Consider the following 20,145-nt stretch of genomic DNA (forward strand, 5'->3'; position numbering starts at 1 on the left):
GTTGTATTTCAATTTTACCGTGAGGATTCTCACTTTGAAACTTGTGAATGATTTCTTGTGTACAGAAAAACTGAAAAATATCTTTTCATAAGGTAAAACAGAAACTGACTACACTCTATTTACAATAGAACTATTTGCTTGGTTTTCTCTCTCTCTTTTTTATTGCAGCTTCACTTTCTTATTGTTAAAAATGAGTTTGGATTAATAGCACGTTAGAAAATACAATACTGTTACAGCTGCTGACTTTGAAGTGTCCACACATTTATGATAAAACATAATCTTTCTCCAGAATTAAATATCTTAAGAATTAATTCCACTCTTAAAATATTACAGAGTCAGCTGGTGCAGCAGATGAAGGTCTTCCACTGTACGGGTATTTACACAGTGTAATGAAAGTAAGTTTTAAGTGAAATTACTGGTTTATTCAGTGTAGGTAGAGTAGGCTAAACTCAGAAAGATCTGAATATAAGCATATATCCCTCTCTTAAATATTTCAGCTGATAATGGGATAATAGCTGATCGAGTTACACCCCAAGGAGGCTTAAAAAAAAGAAAGAAAGAAAGAAAAAGCAAGCCTCTGAGGAATGCATTAGCCACATTGAAAAATCTTTCTCCATCTGTGAACTGTAAGTTTAATGTTGACTTAATTTTACTTGAGATGTTAGAAATTCATGAACTTCAGTACTATTACAGTGATTTCTTTAAAAAATACATTAGTTGAAAGTTGGATGCTAACATTATAACATAGAATGATTTGAAATAAAAGTAAGTCATATCCTCATGTTTGCAAAGAGATGGGGTTTGGAATATCAAAAGTAAGATTTGGAGTTTTTACATTACATTTTCCTCCTCTTTAATGGGTGGTCTATCTACAAAGACATCTTCAATTAGTGGCAGAAAGTAAATGCTACAATAATCACCCATTCTTTATGTTTTAACAAAAAATATGTTTAATTTTGTTGACCAGATTTGTTTGACCTGGATGACTGGGAGATTACTTCTTCTCATCCTTCTAATGGAGTGATAATCTCTTGCAGCTGTTCTTGATCCCTGTGGTCTCTGGCCTCTGCTTTATCTGCTAGTCTTCAGGATTAGGTTCGAGTCAGGTGATAATTATTAGGTAATCTAAGGTTTCTGGTTGGGTTCGGGTCTGGTTCAGATCAGGCCGAGATGGGCCGGGCCTAAGAATTATGGCCCGTGCAGATCTCTAACAAATGGGGCTTATAGCTGAAGTTGGCTCTGCCACAGTTTTCCAAGTTTTGTGTATTTGCATATGTATTTGTGTTGTGTTTAATTACAGTTACTATGTACTATTATGTATTAGCCTGTATATTATTAATTTGTAAATATGACATGTACCATAGCATATATAATGAGACAGTGGATGTAATAAATGATTATGCTTATTGTGTCTCCTGAAAAATGTCGTGTTTTGTTCACACAAAATAAATAAATAAATTTTAAATTTAATTGCAGCTATAGTGCATCTCTCTTGTTTCAAGTACACATTCACAGAGTACCTGAATACAATTGAAGTGTCAGCTGGAACAAAGTTGTAAGTTACAAAATTTTCATTCGGTGTGTTTCCGTGTAATAATGTTGTATGTCATGTTACCTTGCTATACTCCTTGGCTTGCAACTGTCCATCAATGCAGTACGTGAAATTTGTCCACTCAAAAGTTTGCTACCCTCATAAGAACAAAGTTGTACGCATATACACATTTTTGCAGCTCCTGTACATTTTACCAAATATAACTTATAACGTTGTTCCAGCCGACGCTTCAATTAATGTGCCTCTTGAAAAATGTTGTTTTACCATATTTTGCTTATGTAAAATAAATTTGAATTGCAGATACAGTGCATTTTTATTGTTTTAAATAGCCTACAGTGTACCTGGTCATAATTTTTAAAATGTATTTATCAAACCTTTGTGTTTGAATCATCTTAGCCTGTTAAGACATCACTGTGAGGGATCCAAGCAATAAAATATATATAAAAAGTAACAGTATGAATATGTTTGCATGCATGAATCACTAGGCCTAGCGTGAATGAAACAGCTCCCTTGCAAAACATAAATGCCAATTCCAAAACTTTCAGGAAATGAAGAAAAACTGTCACGTCTAAAATTCAATAAACCGTTACAGTTTGTTAAATAATAATACTGTATATAGGAAGCATATCTTAAGTCTGATTAGTGAAATATGTTAGGCCTACTCCTACTGGTGAGCTATATATGCAAGGAAGGAGAAGGGAACTTGCCACCTTACCACATTATCTCCTGACAGTTGTCTCATGAGTGATGCCTTATTGGTATTCCAATCTATCTTTGGAGAGTTGACTAAACAACTAGCAGACACAAAATGAAACAGTTCTAGGAAAACTTTAATCAAGACCTATAATATATACATAAAACCTGTATTAAAATACTATTCAGAAGTATTCGTAACAGCATCAAAAAGAGACAGAATCCCTTGGGGGGGGGGGGGAAATAAGCCTTGCACTTAATTACTGGAGCAAATAAAACTACTCCCAATGAAGCATTAAAAGTCATCACTTCAATTAAACCAAGCAGCAAGTGCAGCACTAGCTCGATTGACAACAGTTCCTGCTGTAACTTCGTGGACCCCACAAAAATCTCCTACTGTTGTCAATGTTCTCCCAGTGGCATAGAATCTCAATACCAGTAGTAGTTGGTCCATTGGAGGTAAGGCATTATTTCTGGAAAAATATATAAAGAATGAGATTTGGTTACAACTTTACCGGTAAATCTTTACAATAGCGTTACCAAAAGAAGGCAAGGACTCCCTACAGGATAGCCTGTAAGAGAGAGGTTTGGATGTAGTTTTGACATTTTTTTTTTTTTAGACAATTGTAAATATATGCAAATCATACTAACCTGTCACTAACTCGATCTTACGAAAACTTGTCTTTTCCCTTTAATTAGTAAGGAAACACAGTAATGAAATGAATGTGTTGCCCTTCCCTGCCGCCTACCCGTACCTTTCCACCTCACTCCACTTTCACAGCAACTTTCCACCTTTATTTGGGAAATTGGTGTCGGCACTCAATTTTTCTTTCGTTTATGGTACATATGACTTGACTAGAAGGCAAATATGTGAATACATTTGTATCTTAAAGTGGTAATGCAATTGTGAAGAAATGGTAGTTTACCATATAAAGGATTTTGATATATTATATACTGTTATTATTTTTATATAAAAGTATTCTGAAACTGTTATTATTGTAGGTTGCCCTATATTATTATATCAATCATCTTCATACCTTGTAAGGGCAACAGAACACCTGCATGAAGCAACATTCTAACCTCACTTCTACTGTATTACAGGTTACTGTACTTCAAAGTAATTATTATAGTGCTATTATATACAAAATATTGATGTAATACCTACAGAAATAGTGTAGCTTATTATTAACTGTGTACTTACGAGCTGTGTCTTGTTTCAGTTGATAATTGAGTTCATGTAGTAGGTTTCGTTATTCGAAACTGTCTAAAAAATTTCTCGTCATCCCATTCTTCAAAATTATTTGGACGCAGCCTAATTCGTTTTGCTGTTCTGATATAACGAAGCATCTGCTCCAGAACTTATCATCAGAATCAGTATCAAAATTAAATTGATCCTTCAAATCACCAGCTGTACGACGTGCAGCCATCTTGATTTCAACACCGAGTTCCAACCTCCGGATAACGCCAATCTGCTACTCTGCCTCCCGGATTGCTAATCTGGAAGTTTAGCCTCCAGATTGCACATAACCAAAAGTCGTAGTACGCAATTACAACCCAACTTCCGGATAAATATGCCATCTGCCGGATAAGTTTAAACTAGAACTTTATCCGAGAGTCGTAGTACAGGCCCTTAGTTTCGTATCCAAATGCAAAAGAAAGGCCCTAACTGATAAACCTGTTTTCCCACTTTGCTAAATGTATCTCATTCATCAGGTGCACATTACTTGCTACGATCTTCACTCACATAGATTGTTTTTTTTTTTTAAGTTATCAAGTAATGTACGTTGTAAATTCTAAAGCAAAATTCAGTTAAATGTCTTGGGTGCTATTCACAGACATTTCGCTAGCCCGCGCTACGAGCGTGCTAAACAGGATTCATATCATATCATATCGCTAACACTGGTTTATGAATACGAAAAACGTTAGTTCGCTGATCATCCACCGAAAGCCAGCGCTAAGAATGTCTATGAATACGGCCCCTTATCTTTAGTGAAACAGGAAAAATATTGAAATTTGATAAAGAATTTTTGCCATTTTTTTAAAAGCATATATATATATATATATATATATATATATATATTTTTTTTTTTCCTCGTGTTATGTGTCTGATATTCTTAAACCCGTAGGTCTACTTTGTAGAACACAGGCTGCAGAAAACACTGTAAAAATATCATGTAAATTGATTCAGTAGTTTCAGAGAAAAATGCACTCAAGTTTGAAAAATATAAACTTACAGAAAACTGCATTAAAAATATTTATGAATTACATGCGCCGCAAGAGATACCCTCCAACAATATATATACTTTTTTTAAATACAAAATAAAATGATGATAAAGGGGTGCTCTATAAATGATAAATTGCATAATGAAGACAAAGAAAACGAGATATATGTGCTAAGCCAGGTTGCAGGAAATTGCAGTTACAGATCGGTTACAGCAGCATTTTACAGAGAATGGAAAACAGACTACCAACAGTGGCATACAAATACAAGCCAAACGGCAGGAGAGATGTGGGTTGTGCTGGAAACCAATGGACTGAGTGAAGTCGGAACACACCATTGATCTAATCCTCACTGTGTTGATGATGATAATGACTATTCATTTAAATTCCCCCCAGAGGTATTAATTATGTGTCCCTTGCTTGATGTGTGTTCTGTATTGCTTTAAGCGGTGATTTTACGTCAAGCTGGCTAAATGACAAAGGAACTCAGCTACTATTGAATGTCTAGTGTCTACAGGACGAAGTCCCTTCCTACATACGTATAAGGCCAGCGCATATTATACCCGGATAATGTAAATCATTCTACTACAGTTAACCACTAAAAGTGACTTTTTTCCTAATCGTTTTCTTCAACCAAATTTTGAGAGCATGTACAGGACTAATAAAATACAAATTTTGAACTCCCAAATGTTTTAGGCTTCTGACTTTTTATTTTATTTTATTTTATTTTATTATTATTATTATTTATTTATTTTTTTTTTTGTATTTTAGAAATATTTTCAAACTCAAGTTTTTAGTATAAGATCTCAACTTTTAAGCTTCCTTTTTTTTATTCCATTCGCAAGACATAGAATAGTAATATGCGTTACAAGAGCGGTATGTTGAAGTTTTCATGTTCGAGGAAAAGTTTGAAAAAGCGAAACGTAGTTGAGCTTTTTTTAATTTCCGAGAATTGAAAGAAAACATACCGCTCGTGTATCGTACATTATTTTGTGCGAAGATCGTTAATTAGTTGCAATGAAATCTCCATCTTGGTTTCTGTTCAATGACGGCAAATTTGCAAAACAAAAATATCTATCTTCAACATTGTTGCTTTAAAATGTTTTCTGTGTTTACTATACTCCAGCAGGCCGTGATATACGTCTGTCTTTTTTTTCCCCCAGTCTATAAATGCGAACTTAAAACAAACGGTAAGGTTATGTAATGATTTGTTTTTCATTTTAATATTTTAACAATATTATTTACATAACATATTGCACTAATAACATCGGCATCTGGAATCTTGCTGATTTTTTCACGGCTTCCTTAATGTTACTTGCATCACGAATGCAGTAACTTTAGTGGAGTTGTAGAGTTTATTTAATGTTTGCAAATATTTAAAAACAACAATTAACAGTGCAATTTAGGTGAAATTGCAGTGGTAAGTTTCCAATTTATAATTATTACTATATTGAACGTTTCTAAAAATAATATGTTAAAAGCCTAAAGCAGTAAAATCAATATGTCACTCAAGCGGTAAGAAGAGGGAAATTGGTATGTGTGTTAGGTTGGGAATACTGAATGTGGAATTTCACACTTTCCCCGGATTGGTTTTGTGCGGAAACCAAGCAAATACGCACGATCTCGCACAAAAACATTTATACGCATTAATATCATAAAATACCTCATTTATTCACTTTGAAAACTTTTTTTAAATTTTGAAAATGTTATTTTTTCTTTAATTCACGAAAAAATATTAATAAAATAAACTAGCAGCATTTCTTATAAAATAAATGCACAGAAACATGCAGCTACGTCATAAATATTTGCAGTAAAATTGTAATCCAAATTAATTAATATTTGGAATAAAAAAAGTTGGTGTTGAATCAAGAAAAATAATACTTACGGAAAAATGGATTTGAAAGTAAAATGAATATTTATGTAACGTAACACATACTTATTAAAATTCTTCCCCGCTGCATTCATCTAGTAACTTCAGGGAGCCAACTTTAGAACAAAAAATTACTAGATTTGTAATAAAAAATTTGTAAAAAAGAATTCTTTGATGAAAAAAAAATAATTTTGATAGCTGTTTAAATGTGCCCTTACAGACTTAATTAAAAAAATAACATATTTGTAATCAGAATTGAACTAAATTCATTTGCAGTATGAAAATATAGGGTAAAGTTGCCTATTTCCGTGATACCCTAATCCCGTGATACTTTTTTTTAAATTGAATGTCAGTCAAAGCTTTGTCGTTCGACCGTAGCGCCAGACATCTTTCTCGAAAGATTGCACCTTTCGCCTACTTTTGAACATCAGTAAACTTCCTAGCAAGATACATCCCGTGACATTCAGTGAAAAAAAACGTATCACGGAATTAGGAGTATCACGGAGTTAGGCACTTTACCCTACATTGTAAAGAAGTGAAATAGCCAATAAAGTATTTTTTGGAAAATATTCATGATTTTAAGTGGAGCTGGTCATTATCGCATGCAAAATAATGGTAAAAATAGCCTATCTTCTAGCAGTCATAAATGTAATAGTCTACTATTTATCAGTGGTCTTTCATTTTTGTTAGCTATGTGTGTATACATATTAAGCTTTAAAATGAAAAAGAATGGTGACTCTAGAGTAAATCTGTATCCTAAAATTAATTTTTTTAATTAAGCACAATTTTTTTTTTATAAATTCACTACATGTCTGTGATTAGGTACACTCTATTCACTTATTATAGCACATATTGAATTGAAAATTTGACCACTTGCTGCTAATAGATACTAAAACATACCCTACTAAAATTATTCATATATCTGTAATATTATGGGCATAGGGCTTATAGTAATCATCACCGTCAATAAATTAAAAAAAATTGAAGATTAGTATAAACCCTATGCCCATAATACTACAGATATTTTAATAATTTTAGTAGGGTATGCTTTAGTATCTATTAGCAATAAGTGGCCAAAATTTTAATTCAATATGTGCTATGATAAGTGAATAGAGTGTACCCAATCACAGGTATGTAGTGAATTTATATAAAAAATATGTTTAAATTCAAAAATTAATTTAAGGGTAAGATTTACACTAGATTAACCATTCTTTTTTTCATTTTAAAGTTTAATGTGTATACATATATCACTAAAAAAGTGAAATAGCTGTAATAAATAGTATTACATTTATAACTGCTTGAAGATAGGCTATTTTTACTATTACTTTGCATGCGATAACGTCCAATTCCCCTTAAGTGGAGTCTCCCCTTAAATCAATTTTAAAATTAGACACATTATGTTTATATCAACTTTTTTACTCAAAATAATGCGTACTACCACCCTTAAAATATTTACTATTCCTCCTGAATCACTGTATGTAATTTTCGACTTAAAAACATTTTATTTGCGCTTGTAAGATATCAGGTTCTTATAGTTATTCTATTAAGAGGCACAGGCGTATGTATCGCACTGTATGATGGGACTTAACATCTCAAGGTTCAAGCAAACCTTTGTATAGGTTGGAGATATATTTTTTGTCGGTTAGTTAACGACAATGTAGCAACTATTAAGTCCGTCTCGCATCATTCTCTATTTTCATACGTCTCTACACTTTCAGTACGACATAATTTGCTTCATTAACTAATTGTTGAATATATTGTACTCAGTCGTCCATTCTCAGCTTCCCCCCTTCAAAATTCTATATGTTTCTTCAAACGGAACGGTGTACATCGAATTGAGACAAGTGGCCAAGAGGCTTGGAGCTCACAGAGACACTTGCTGTTAACCCCAAATTCCCTTGCAAGGACGTGTGATCGCGTTCCTTACAATTATTTCTCCTTCCACTTCTCGTTCTTTCATTACGTCATTGTCCTTATTGTATATTCATCTTGCCTTTGATACTATTTATCTAATCGTAAATCCATCGTTATCTGCCATAATAATTACATACCAGGAACAATAAATGCACTTGTAATGCCTCACTTTGACTACTGAGATGTTCTCTTCAGAGACTTATATTTTTATGTCCAGTAGCATTAAAAATGAGGACAACGTACGATTTTCTGCAATGCCTGGCCGGACGCAAGACACACACCTAAAAAGCAGGACATGTCCGGCGAAATCCGGACGTCTGGTAACCGTATTCAATACAATTGACTACAGCTTCCGCTGACATAGACGTAAGGGTGGCTTCAGTAGGTGGCGCTCGCTCTTTTTAAACGCAGGTTCAAATGAACAGTCTCAACCGTTATTTACTAATATCAAGAGCACTTCACTAATCCCTATTTCAGTTTAGTTGATAGGCCTTCCCCTCTACTCACACTCTCGACCATCAGTGAAGGGGAAGTTGCTATTGTCCATTTTATTAACGTTCGACTAATTGACTTGAAACATAGTAAAAAGAATTATTATTGAAAATGTTTACCGGTAATCAAAAGTCCACACTAAGCGTTTATATTTAATTTTATTGCTGTTTATTTCAACTCGAACATTGAAAAGCTACTGAGAGCAACACATTAATTACCTTTATAATAAATGACGTAAAATAGTATATTATTTTGTTTTATTGAGGAATTACTTGTCAATAAGTTTATTACGCACAATATATTTAAACTTTATTTCAATCGGTAATTATGTATGGAATTATAGGATGGGGTAGCTCATTTAAATCCAATTTTAATCCACTTTATTTATTACAGAAGAAAATAATTAAAATATGTCTTCATAAACCTATTGATTTTCCATCTCAAATTTGTTTTTAGACTTCAATGTACTTAACGTAAGACAAATTTATTATATTGCATTAATAAAATTCATACATAAGAATCGAAATAAGTTTGAATTGTATTCTCATAGTTATGAAAAAAAGGTATGAATTCTTTAAGATTGTTTGAACCAAAATGCAACACTGTTACAGTATTTAATCATAGTAGTAATTTAGGCCCAAGAATATATAACAAATTTATATTTAAATATCCTAATCTTGTCAATTCTAACAGTTCTAGTATTAAATTTAAAAAGTTATGTATGATTTTATAAAAATTGAAAAATTGTAAATTTAAATTTATATACTATAAATGCATAAAGACAAATTCTATTGTATACTTAATAATTTCAATTCAGGAATCCGCCCCTGAGCACGATTTCTCCTCTTTCAGGGGCGAGCTAAAGTTTTTTCTGTATATATTATATGTTATGTAATAATTATTAGCAAAATAATAAATAAATAAAAAATAATAAAATGAATATTCATTTACTAGTTCAACCGCAATATATGCTGGGATGAAAACGACTGGAAGAGAAGCAAAGGCCATTAGTCCTTCTGAGAATGTCTTGTTTATATAACATTCCTCTATATAAAGCTTTATGAAAGACGCAGGGAAAGTTTTACACCACTTATGCTTAAAATAGCTGTCTCCGAGCTACCCTCACACACGTTCCTCCAGGCCATTATCATGACTGAATTATAGAGACTGTACGTCTCCAAGTACCATTACAACTCACATCCTCTTAGCCTCACCCCCTCATTCTCTATATATCTCTCTCACTGCATAATCATCATAAGGGATTTTTATTTCTTCTTCTTTCCCTTTCTTTTCTTCTACCATTTTTACCTCACGAGCGATAATCCAACTGCGCCGGGAATTTATTCTGTGGAATTTATGATTACGAAGAGAAACAGAACACGCACTTTGTTCCCCGTAGCTCGCTTCTTTGCCAACTCACGAGGCATGCACGATAAGGCTAGATATGCAACGCGATCGAATGCAAGATGTTATTCAACACAAATGTCTTGTTACTCGGTAAAAGGTCTTCATATCCCCGCTGCTCAACACGCATTTATGATATCAATCTCTCCCGTTCACTACTTCTGTTAATGTATGAAGTCAACACTCCTCGGTAAATTAAAGTGTTTCTAAAAGTAACTTATCTTCTTCGTCGCCGTCATCGCTGTCACCATCATCGTAGTCGTTATCGTCACCATTAGGAAGTGGTCGGGGTCGCCAGCGTATAGATAATTATACAGTATGGACACTTCGCGTCGGTACCTTTAATGTGCAGGACTGATTTCAATGACCTTCAAACCAGTTTGAGCGTGAGATTCTGTTTTCTTCCAGGAGTTGGCACTGACATCACACCAGCTAGCAGTCGACACAGCGGAAATATAACATATACAATTAATACGTCTAGGTACATTATGTACTCAAATAAAATAAATTAAACCGATGAAATAATAAATCCGTCATTAAGTATAATGTGTAGACTCTCCTTTATAATGAGAATTGAGACGTTGACCCCAACAATTAAAATACGTAATAATTTGATGTATGTATGTATGTATTCATTCACACTGCAGTGGGTATATACCCGGTGGCAGTGGTAACTAATTACACTCAATAATGACAATAATAAACTTATTAATTAAAAATACAATTAATAATAATACTAATAATTAATACTAACAATAAATAATAATAATAATAATAATAATAATAATAATAATAATAACAGGGAATATACTAAATTAAATGAAACGATAACTTAAAATAACATTTGAAATATATCTAATTTGTATCTTAAAACTAAGATCGAACTAAACCCACGAGTATGATATGTTCATATCTGCACAAGTACCTTTCAAATTACACTCATTTCGCTGTCAACTCACTCACTGCAATGGAACTACGACACATTTCACTGATTCTATCCTGATTTCACTAACACTTCAAAAACATTTCACTGTTCAAATACTATGCACTGTCACTATAAACTATAAAGCTTCACTGACAGGAACACGTTTCACTTACACAGCACACTTCACTGACACGACATACTTCTTCACTGATACAACACACTTCACTGACACAACATAATTCTTCACTGATACAACATTTCAATAACAACATATCATTTACACCCTTTAAATACTGTGTATAATTGCCGTCTATTAGTAAGGTCCTTAAGTCTATTTTTAAATACATTTTTGGTTGTTGGTAAAGTCTTAGTAAGTCTGCAGGTAAAGCATCCAGTCCCTGATAGTACGATTGAGAAAAGAAAACTTTCCAGTGTCCGTCCTCTGCCTTCTTTCCCTCAATTTATATGAGTGGTCGTTCCTTGAAGAGTAATTTGGCGGCTGCAACCTATTTTTTATTTCTCTCCAGGCAGGCTCACCTCTGTATGTTTTGAACAGTTCGCATAATCGAATTCGCGTTCTCCTGTCCGTGAGTGTGTCCCATTTTAATGGTGAATTTTTCCGACAACACTTAAGAGCCCGTTTTTGAATCTTTTCCAGTGTCTTAATATGTTCTAATCTGTAAGGATCCCAACATGCAGCACCATATTCCATAACTGGACGTACTAGTGATTTATATGCAATCTCTTTGGATTTATCAGAACCTTTTCTTAGTACCCTCATCACAAAGTGTAACGCTCTCCATGCTTTTCCCGCTGTGTCTGTAACGTGTTCCCCCCAGCCGAGATCGCTGCTAAATGTTATTCCGAGGTATAGCGCTGAAAATGGAAAAACAAAACTCCTATGAGAAGTAAAACCATACATCTATATTATATTGTATACAAATATTAAACGAATTTGATACTTAATTTTATAATGTATTATGTTATTTTATAATATAATTTATTATATATGAAATATGAAAAATTATTATTACAATTAATTTGTCACTGAGAAATAAGGAAACGCTGTTAACTTGAATTTATTTGAAGCAAAGCGTTACTGGATTATGCAATAAGGTAGGCGATGTTTGGATCCTGTGTCTCAACTCTATACTCAATTATTTTCTTAGCGTGTGCTCGATTACTCTAACCTCTAGCGCTTGAAAGTGGAACTAAACGCCGGCGCACAGAGAAACAAAACACACGTAAATTCGCTCAGTGTCCACTTCGCTTCGGTACCTTTGATATAGCCGGACTGATTTCAATGACCTTCAAGCCAGCTAGAGCGTGAGATTCTGCTTTCTCCCTAGAGTTGGCGCTGACATCACACCAGCTAGCAGCGGAAATATAACACATATAATTAATACATCTAGGTACATTATGTACTCAAATAAAATAAATTGAATTCATAAAATAATAAATACGTCATTAACTGTAATATCTAGACTCTAGAGTTCCTTTATAATGAGTGTTGAGACGTTGACCCCAACAACATTAAAATACGTAATGATTTGATAGCACTGAAAATGGAAAAACAAAACTCTTACGAGAAGTAAAACCTTATAGGCTACCTATATTATATTATATACAAATATTAAACAAATTTGATACTTAATTTTATAATGTATTTTATTATTTTATAATATAATTTATTATATCTGAAATATAAAAAATTATTATTACAACTAGTTCGTCACTGAGAAATAAGGAAAAGCTGTTAACTTGAATTTATTTGAAGCAAAGCGTTACTGGATTATACAATAAGGTAGGCGATGTTTGAATCCTATGTTTCAACTCTATTCTCAATTATTATCTTAGCCTATGCTCGATTACACTAACCTCTAGCGCTTGAAAGTAGAAGTAAACGCTGGCGCACGGAGGAACAAAACACAGGCAAATTCGCTCAGTGTCCATTCTTTATAATCCCTATTCGCTGGCTGTAACGCCAGAGGTCATAGTCGCCTATTAATTAACCCTTAAATTGGCAAAACTTCATTTCTCACACTAGTTTATTAAACCGTGCCGGACTGTAAAGAAAACAACTATCGCAATGTCCATATGATCAGAAATTGAAGATTGTGAATGAATATGAATACAGATAGCCGGGCTAATCTATCCTTTGCAATGCGCTCCACTTTACCAGCTCCCTGACAGCTTCCTTAAAGATCTAGATAAAATAATTAGAAGTGCTGTCAAAGAAATGATATCTCTTCCTGATGGTACACCTAACGTCATGCTATATTCTTCTAAAAAGTACGCGGCCTAGGCTGAATGGAAAGCTAATATTCAGCATTTTAACATCTGTAAACGACTCTCACAAGTCAGTGATGAACATCTCCTTCTTGTCAGGGATCTTGAAGAGGAGAAGAAAACTGATCTCAGGCGCCTGAAAATTCCTGAAGCCAGCATAACACCTCGAACTACTGGAAGACATCTACTTGATGAATTGCGAAAGAGATCGTTTGAATCCTGGTGTCAGTTACTTCATAAGAGGCAAGGTGTAGTCATCTATGAACAATATCCAAGAGCCAATTCATGGGTCAGCACCAAAAGAATTTGTCGTCTTCGGAATATATTAATGCAATCATGATGTTCTGCAACCTTACTGCAGTGCGCTCCGTTCCTGGCAGAGCTTTCAGCACCATCCATTGCCGTCAACCTGGCTGCAACGAGACAGAAACTCTTGGCCACGTGTTGGGCTTTTACGAAAAGTATTGGGAATAAATTTGAATAAGGAACAAAAAAAGTTTCCTTCCCAGGCAGGATTCGAACCACGAAAGTCTTAGTTACCAGTCTATCGTGCTCTGGAGTGAACAAGGATCTGAAATCAGCTACAAGGTCGGTCCGGTTTTTTTGTCACTACTGTACAACCCTTGTGTTCACCAGCGTCTTGTACCTGTGTGCCATACTCGGCCGACGACGCCCGACAGGACAAGAACTGAACGAGATGAGTGCAGCTATAGAACTTCTCGCCGCGTCGAGTGAATAGTATGATAGGAAGAAGGGCAGTAGAGTGGTAATAATAACAACACAGAAAAACACACACGCACACATACTGTTCGAAACTGACGACATTACAAGTGTAAATCGAAACGGTATATAGAAGAGGTAATCTTGTAATTAACTGTGACGTAATCTATCAGCAGTCCTCATTAGCTCGCTACTAATCATTTCACATTTGTATTGTGTTCAGCTTTGTGAACACTGGCGTTTAAAGATACCTGACCTCTACTAAACGATTGTATTCGATCATTTATTCGTGTAAATGTGGCTTCTTCAGTAATTACTTCTATGAATATATGGTGAAGATAAGTCAGTGTGGCTAATTGTACATAAACATACACGCATTATGGAATTCAAATTTTCATCCGCCTCTAATGATTGTGAAAAGCGCTAGGTTTAGGAGGTAACCGCTGATATTGTCAGTTATAAGGATTGGTTCTAGGCTAAACTGCCACGTACATAGAGCTCTGTGTTAACAAAATGCTTGTGTGTACGATCGACTGGTTACGGTAGCGGCTGTTTGTACAGTCCGCTCCGTATGAATGAATTCTTAATAGAATTTACGAGGGAGAGTAAAAAAGTAACCTTAATAATTGTTTTATTAACTGAATATGTACAATACGACTACAAACACTTCATCACTATTCAACATAGTCCCCAGTATGTCCAATGCAAGTGTTCCTGTTATAGGCCTACTATTTTGAAAAATGATGAAGTGTTTGTAGTCTTATTGTATATATTCAATCAATAAAACAATTATTAAGGTTACTTTTTGACTCTCCCTCTTACATTTACAGCATCACTTGTGTTTCAAATTAACTCGAACAAATATTATATTTACAAAAAAATATCATTATTGTCACTGAAGTCAAACACATTTTCCCCAGGTTCTGAATTTAGTCGCCTTGTTATCTGTTCTTTGTTGGATTTTGTTTAGGCATTCCGATACAACCTCACGTCACTTAAGCAGGTCTACTATTGAGGAGTGTCGAATTTCACTATCTCTGCTTCTTACAGACAGTAGAGACATCCTGCAATGAGACGCATTTTGTAAACAATGTATATAGAAATTATTTACTACCCTGATACCAATATTTTTGCTTGAGCCCTAGTTATGAGATTGAGGGCCTCGGGCGTAAAACACGGTAACTGACATTTTGGCCAAAACTGAGATATGTCGCGTCTAATATGGTATCTTACATTCTGAGTCTAATGCAGTAGTTAGTTTTCCAACATCTCAACAGATGGCAGAAGTATACAGATTTTACTTTCCTGGTAACTATACAAACTGTTGCATGTGTAAATCTTTACCTATCTTATAACTTCAAAACACTAAAACGCCATTTACCATGTTTTACTCCCGAACCCCTCAATTTATACTTAATGAACATGACCATAACACCCCCCCGCCCAACAAATTTTTATCCGTCCCAATAATAGTGTCATCTATTGAGCAATAGCGGAACTATTTCCAAGTCTGTCCATTCTTTATATCTTTAGTTCTGACATCCCGTGGTTAAAAAGTTCGCTTACAGGGTCAGAAAATTCAAGGTGAGATATCTTTGAACGCTAGAGTACAGATCCAGAAACAAAGTTTCGGCCAAAGTCAGATGGCCTAAATTTTGTTTCTGGGTCTGTACAAGGCGTACAGTTGTTGAGAGCTTACGTTGGTGTTTATATTCAATTGAGTTGACTCAATCGTATTTTACACGTCATTCGGTATAGCAACACATAATGAAGCAACGATACTTTATTGATGAATGTTGCGAAGAATGTTTTCTGAATGCATTGTAGCCTCGCTGTTGTCTATGAAGAAATCCTGTTCTTCGCTTCGGAGAATCATTACTACAGGGTGTTTCCGGGCTGGTGTTACTAATTTTCAGGTATGATGGGGAAGGGCACATGTATCAATTTGAGATAAGGAACCCTGGTCCGGAAAAGACTGAAATGAAAGTTATAAACAAAAATAGTTGTGTGGAAATGAAATTGTAATTTGGCACGTGCCCTCCTTCCCTTAACCTTTGGAACAGTCGTGGAAAGATGGTGTGGGCCGGATGTCTCCTACGTAGGTACTTGTACCGATACAATCTGTGAGCTTTCTACTGTTTCATTGGCTCATCCGTATTCGAAAATCATATCTGCATATTCCGCTCTCGTGTACTCCTCCATTTCACTAGGACTGACCGACTGGACACTGCAACTTGTACACACATATTACTGTCTACAGACGTGCATATCAGGACCGACCATGTCCGTTACACATTACGCTATCTGCATTGCTTTAGTGTAGTTTCCTGTCCTCACCCCTCAGACAGCGCACTGAAAGGAATACTGTAGGTAGACAACGTAAACAACGTCAGATGAATATAACCCGTCTGACGAAACATTGCAGTTTTCAGATGAGGGCGCTCGTGTGTCGTGAATGCGATTCTCTCAGTATCGATGCATGGCGAGTCAGCTGGAGAAATGTTGGTACAGTTTGACAATAAAAACATCAACAGCTGTTATGAATATAAATACAATTACCAATACCATAGTTGAATTTACTTTTTCTGTCATGTACGGTATATACACGTACTTTATTCCAGAAGCAGCTGTATGCCTGAGGCAGATGTCTCAATTTTATCTCCACTATCAGTTGAACTGCCTTCGTCTGCTGTATCTGTGCTGCTACCTGGCCTATCATAATTCATCTCATCTTCATCACACTCACAATGCCTATGTTTATTACTATCCTTTCTATTTCCTCTTCCATTAACGCGTCACGACGCCAATATTCGTCCTCGATATGTTTAACAGATTGGCAGCATTTTATCCAGACTTCTTTGCTGATTTCGCTTATTGGTTGTGCGGTCATTTGTTTCAAAACTGACAGCCTCCAGAATGTATCTTTTCTGTCATTAAACCGTATCTGTTTCTTAATAGCATTCAGAAGCTTGCGTAGGGTCGAAATTTCTTTTTTCTTCTCTTGAAACTCCAAAAATGTCCTGCGGATGACACATTTTTTCAAAATCATCAAGTATAATTTTCTTTAGATGTGGGCGGCTTTCGCCAGGAGTTGAAAATTGTCCTCCAATGCGCTTTGCTTCCTCACCTCCTTAGCTATAGTATGTATTGTTCTTTCACTCTTCCCCACCGCCGTTGCTGTTCTTTTCACAGCGTTCGTTAATGGAATGATTAGACCTTCCTTTTTCTCTTCTTTACAAAATTTTAGCACATTGTATATAATATTTCTGCTTTGCGAGTGTAAGACTTCGCGTGACGAGTGTCTCGGCGGAGTTTCCATTCGCTCTTGTGCACACACACACACTTCCGATACCGACTAGCAGACTGAACGAACTGAACTGAGGCATTTCTTTACTGCAGCGCTGTGCATAGTACGTCAGAACAGGGTGACGTAATGCAGTATCGATCGCATGTTTATGTCCAAGCTTACTCTACCTGCCGTCTGCAATGATTCTTCAGACAGGTTATACAGTATGTATAAATGTACAGATAAATACACGTAAATAAGGTGTACAGAGGAGTAAAATTATTTCCTTTCCCCACACGTATTTTTGCTTATAACTTTCGACTTGATCATTTCCGGACCAGGGTTCCTTGTGCCCTTCCCCATCATCCCTGAAAGTTAGCAACACTAGCCCGGAAACACTCTGCATATCGCCAGCATTGAGATCTTTTGAGTTCGTAACTGCACAATAGTACAAGGAGAATGAGATTAATGGGATTTTCATCTCCATTTTCCCCAAAGAATCTCACCTCTAACAACAGTCACAGTCCAAAATTAAATACCTTAAACGCATTGTACTGTAACAATCATATTCGACTGAAACAGGATTAATTTCTCGCTTTCGTCTGTCATGTAAACTTACTCAAAATAATGGGTTGTTAACAAAGCTTAGGTCAGTGGATGGATTTTCAGAGAATTTCGAAATATCAAAACGCATTCTATTAAAAGCCAAGATGAATAAAGGAAATTCAAAAGGAAAGACAAAATCAAATTTGCTTTATGGCAGGTCAATGGTAATATACATTTTAGAAATAAAAACATCTCATTCTTGCTTTACAACCAACTCAAAGTAAACAGAGGTTTAGTTGTTCTAAAGTGTGGTATTCAAGCAATATATTACATCTCATGTTGTTTCATTCAAGTCAGCAGTATGAGTATAATTACAATTATGATATAATACAAGAGGAGACGCTTTGTGTTTCACTGTTTAGTGCGAATGTAAAATCATATATGAATTAATTACTTGAATACAGTATTACAATGCAAGTTACCTGCTTTGTCCATCGACGCAAGGGTATTAAAATGGAGTGTTTCAATGTGAGAAGCATTTACCTGAAAACAAGAGAAAATAATATGTATCAACAGATATTGTAAAAACAGAAATTATGACGTATTAGACTAATGCACTATCATAACATAACTTTTTATACTAATGGAAGTAGTTTACATGAGCGAATACTTTTTTTATCAGTATCATGAAATAAAATCTGGTAACACTCAGTCTATTTACAGATCCGATTATTGTGACTACAGAGAACGGCAGCCCCTATTATGACATAGGGATGCAACTAGGTTATCAAACCATCAGTATTTAAATTGATTTCCATAATAAATATTTAGTATAATTACGAAGCTTACTGGATGTCACAATTTTAAATACCGTCTAGAGCTACAACATATGAATGAAATCCATAAATGAAAATAAAATGACAATTGAAATTACTATACAGAGTGTTCCATATTTCCTATTACAAACATCTAGGGGTTGTAGAGGGGTCTAAGTAGATAAGTTTTGATTGGGAACCCATGTCCGGAAATATATCGTTTTGATGCAAAATAAGCTTGAAGATCGAATCGATTTCACATCTCCCATTTCACTAGAGACAATGAGCTCTTGCCAGTGTGCACTACAAGAGTGGTTCCACGTACCGCCTAACGGGTCCCAGGTCTTGACTTTCCTGCAAGAGGTACTGGTAGAGTTATGTGAAGATTTGCCACTGGCACTACGTCAGTAAATGTGGTTCCAACACGATGGCGCACCCGCGATCTTTTCACTTGCCGTCCGCGAACATCTCCACCAAACATTCGGGGAAAGGTGGATAGGTCGAGGTGATCCAACTATTTGGCCATCACGGTCGCCAGATTTAACTCTCGACATTTTCCCTTGGGGCCACATGAAGAACCTTGTTTATGAGACTCCTGTAGAGTCAGAGGAAGATCTTCATTGTCTCTAGTGAAGTGGGAGATATGAAATCGATTCGATCTTCAAACTTATTTTGCATCTAAACGATACATTTCCGGACATGGATTTCTAATCAAAACTTTATCTACTTAGTCCCGTCTACAATCCCTAGAAGTTTGCAATAGGAATTATTAAACACCCTGTATATTATATATAGGCCTACATACACATATACGAGGGTGTTCGGAAAGTAATGCCTCCTATTTGTTTTCATGGAAACTACAACAGATAGAGGGAGAATAATAAGACAGTTAAAGATTTCAGCTACATATAGTTATTTTTCCACAAAGTCACCACCATTCGTTATGCATTTTTGAGCCTGTATGCCACACTCGTAAAAATCTGCACCAGCAGAGACAAGCCACTTTGTTACAGCTGCGATGACAGCATCCTTGTCTGAAAAATGTTGCCCACGTTCTCCATCTTTCATAGGCTCAAAGAGATGGAAATCTAAAGGTTCTAAATCCGAACATACGGTGGATGTGGTAGGACAGTCCAGCCAAATTTTGCAACGTGGTCGGTGGTCGCGAAACTGGTATAGAGCCTGGTATACTGGCTGATCGTGCTGCAAGCGAAAGTTTTTCTTCTCTGGCCCGATCATAAGCGGAGAAGTTTCCTTGGGGAAGGAGGCAAAAAAAATTATAATGGGGTTATGGGGGACATCATTTATCTCCACCCTCCCCCCCCCCGTTATAGCTTGACCATGGTACAGTATATCGGAATATGATCATTTAATAAAGGTATTTATGCTCGACCATGCCGAAATGTAGTAATTATACAC

The 20,145-nt window shown here is 35.4% G+C and overlaps 2 long non-coding RNA genes across 2 annotated transcripts; one reads left to right on the forward strand and one right to left on the reverse strand.

Moving 5' to 3' along the window:
- Positions 1 to 306: 306 nt before the first annotated feature.
- Positions 307 to 1,475, forward strand: LOC138703110 (uncharacterized). The gene is made up of 2 exons (XR_011332969.1): positions 307 to 626; positions 968 to 1,475. It is a non-coding gene; the product is annotated as an uncharacterized lncRNA (long non-coding RNA).
- Positions 1,476 to 2,368: 893 nt separating this feature from the next.
- Positions 2,369 to 3,873, reverse strand: LOC138703112 (uncharacterized). Its single transcript, XR_011332971.1, has 2 exons — positions 3,447 to 3,873; positions 2,369 to 2,718 (listed from the first exon to the last, which is right to left on the reverse strand). It is a non-coding gene; the product is annotated as an uncharacterized lncRNA (long non-coding RNA).
- Positions 3,874 to 20,145: the final 16,272 nt, after the last annotated feature.

Source organism: Periplaneta americana, chromosome 7 (genome assembly GCF_040183065.1).
Source record: "Periplaneta americana isolate PAMFEO1 chromosome 7, P.americana_PAMFEO1_priV1, whole genome shotgun sequence".
In the NCBI taxonomy this organism is placed as follows: domain Eukaryota; kingdom Metazoa; phylum Arthropoda; class Insecta; order Blattodea; family Blattidae; genus Periplaneta; species Periplaneta americana.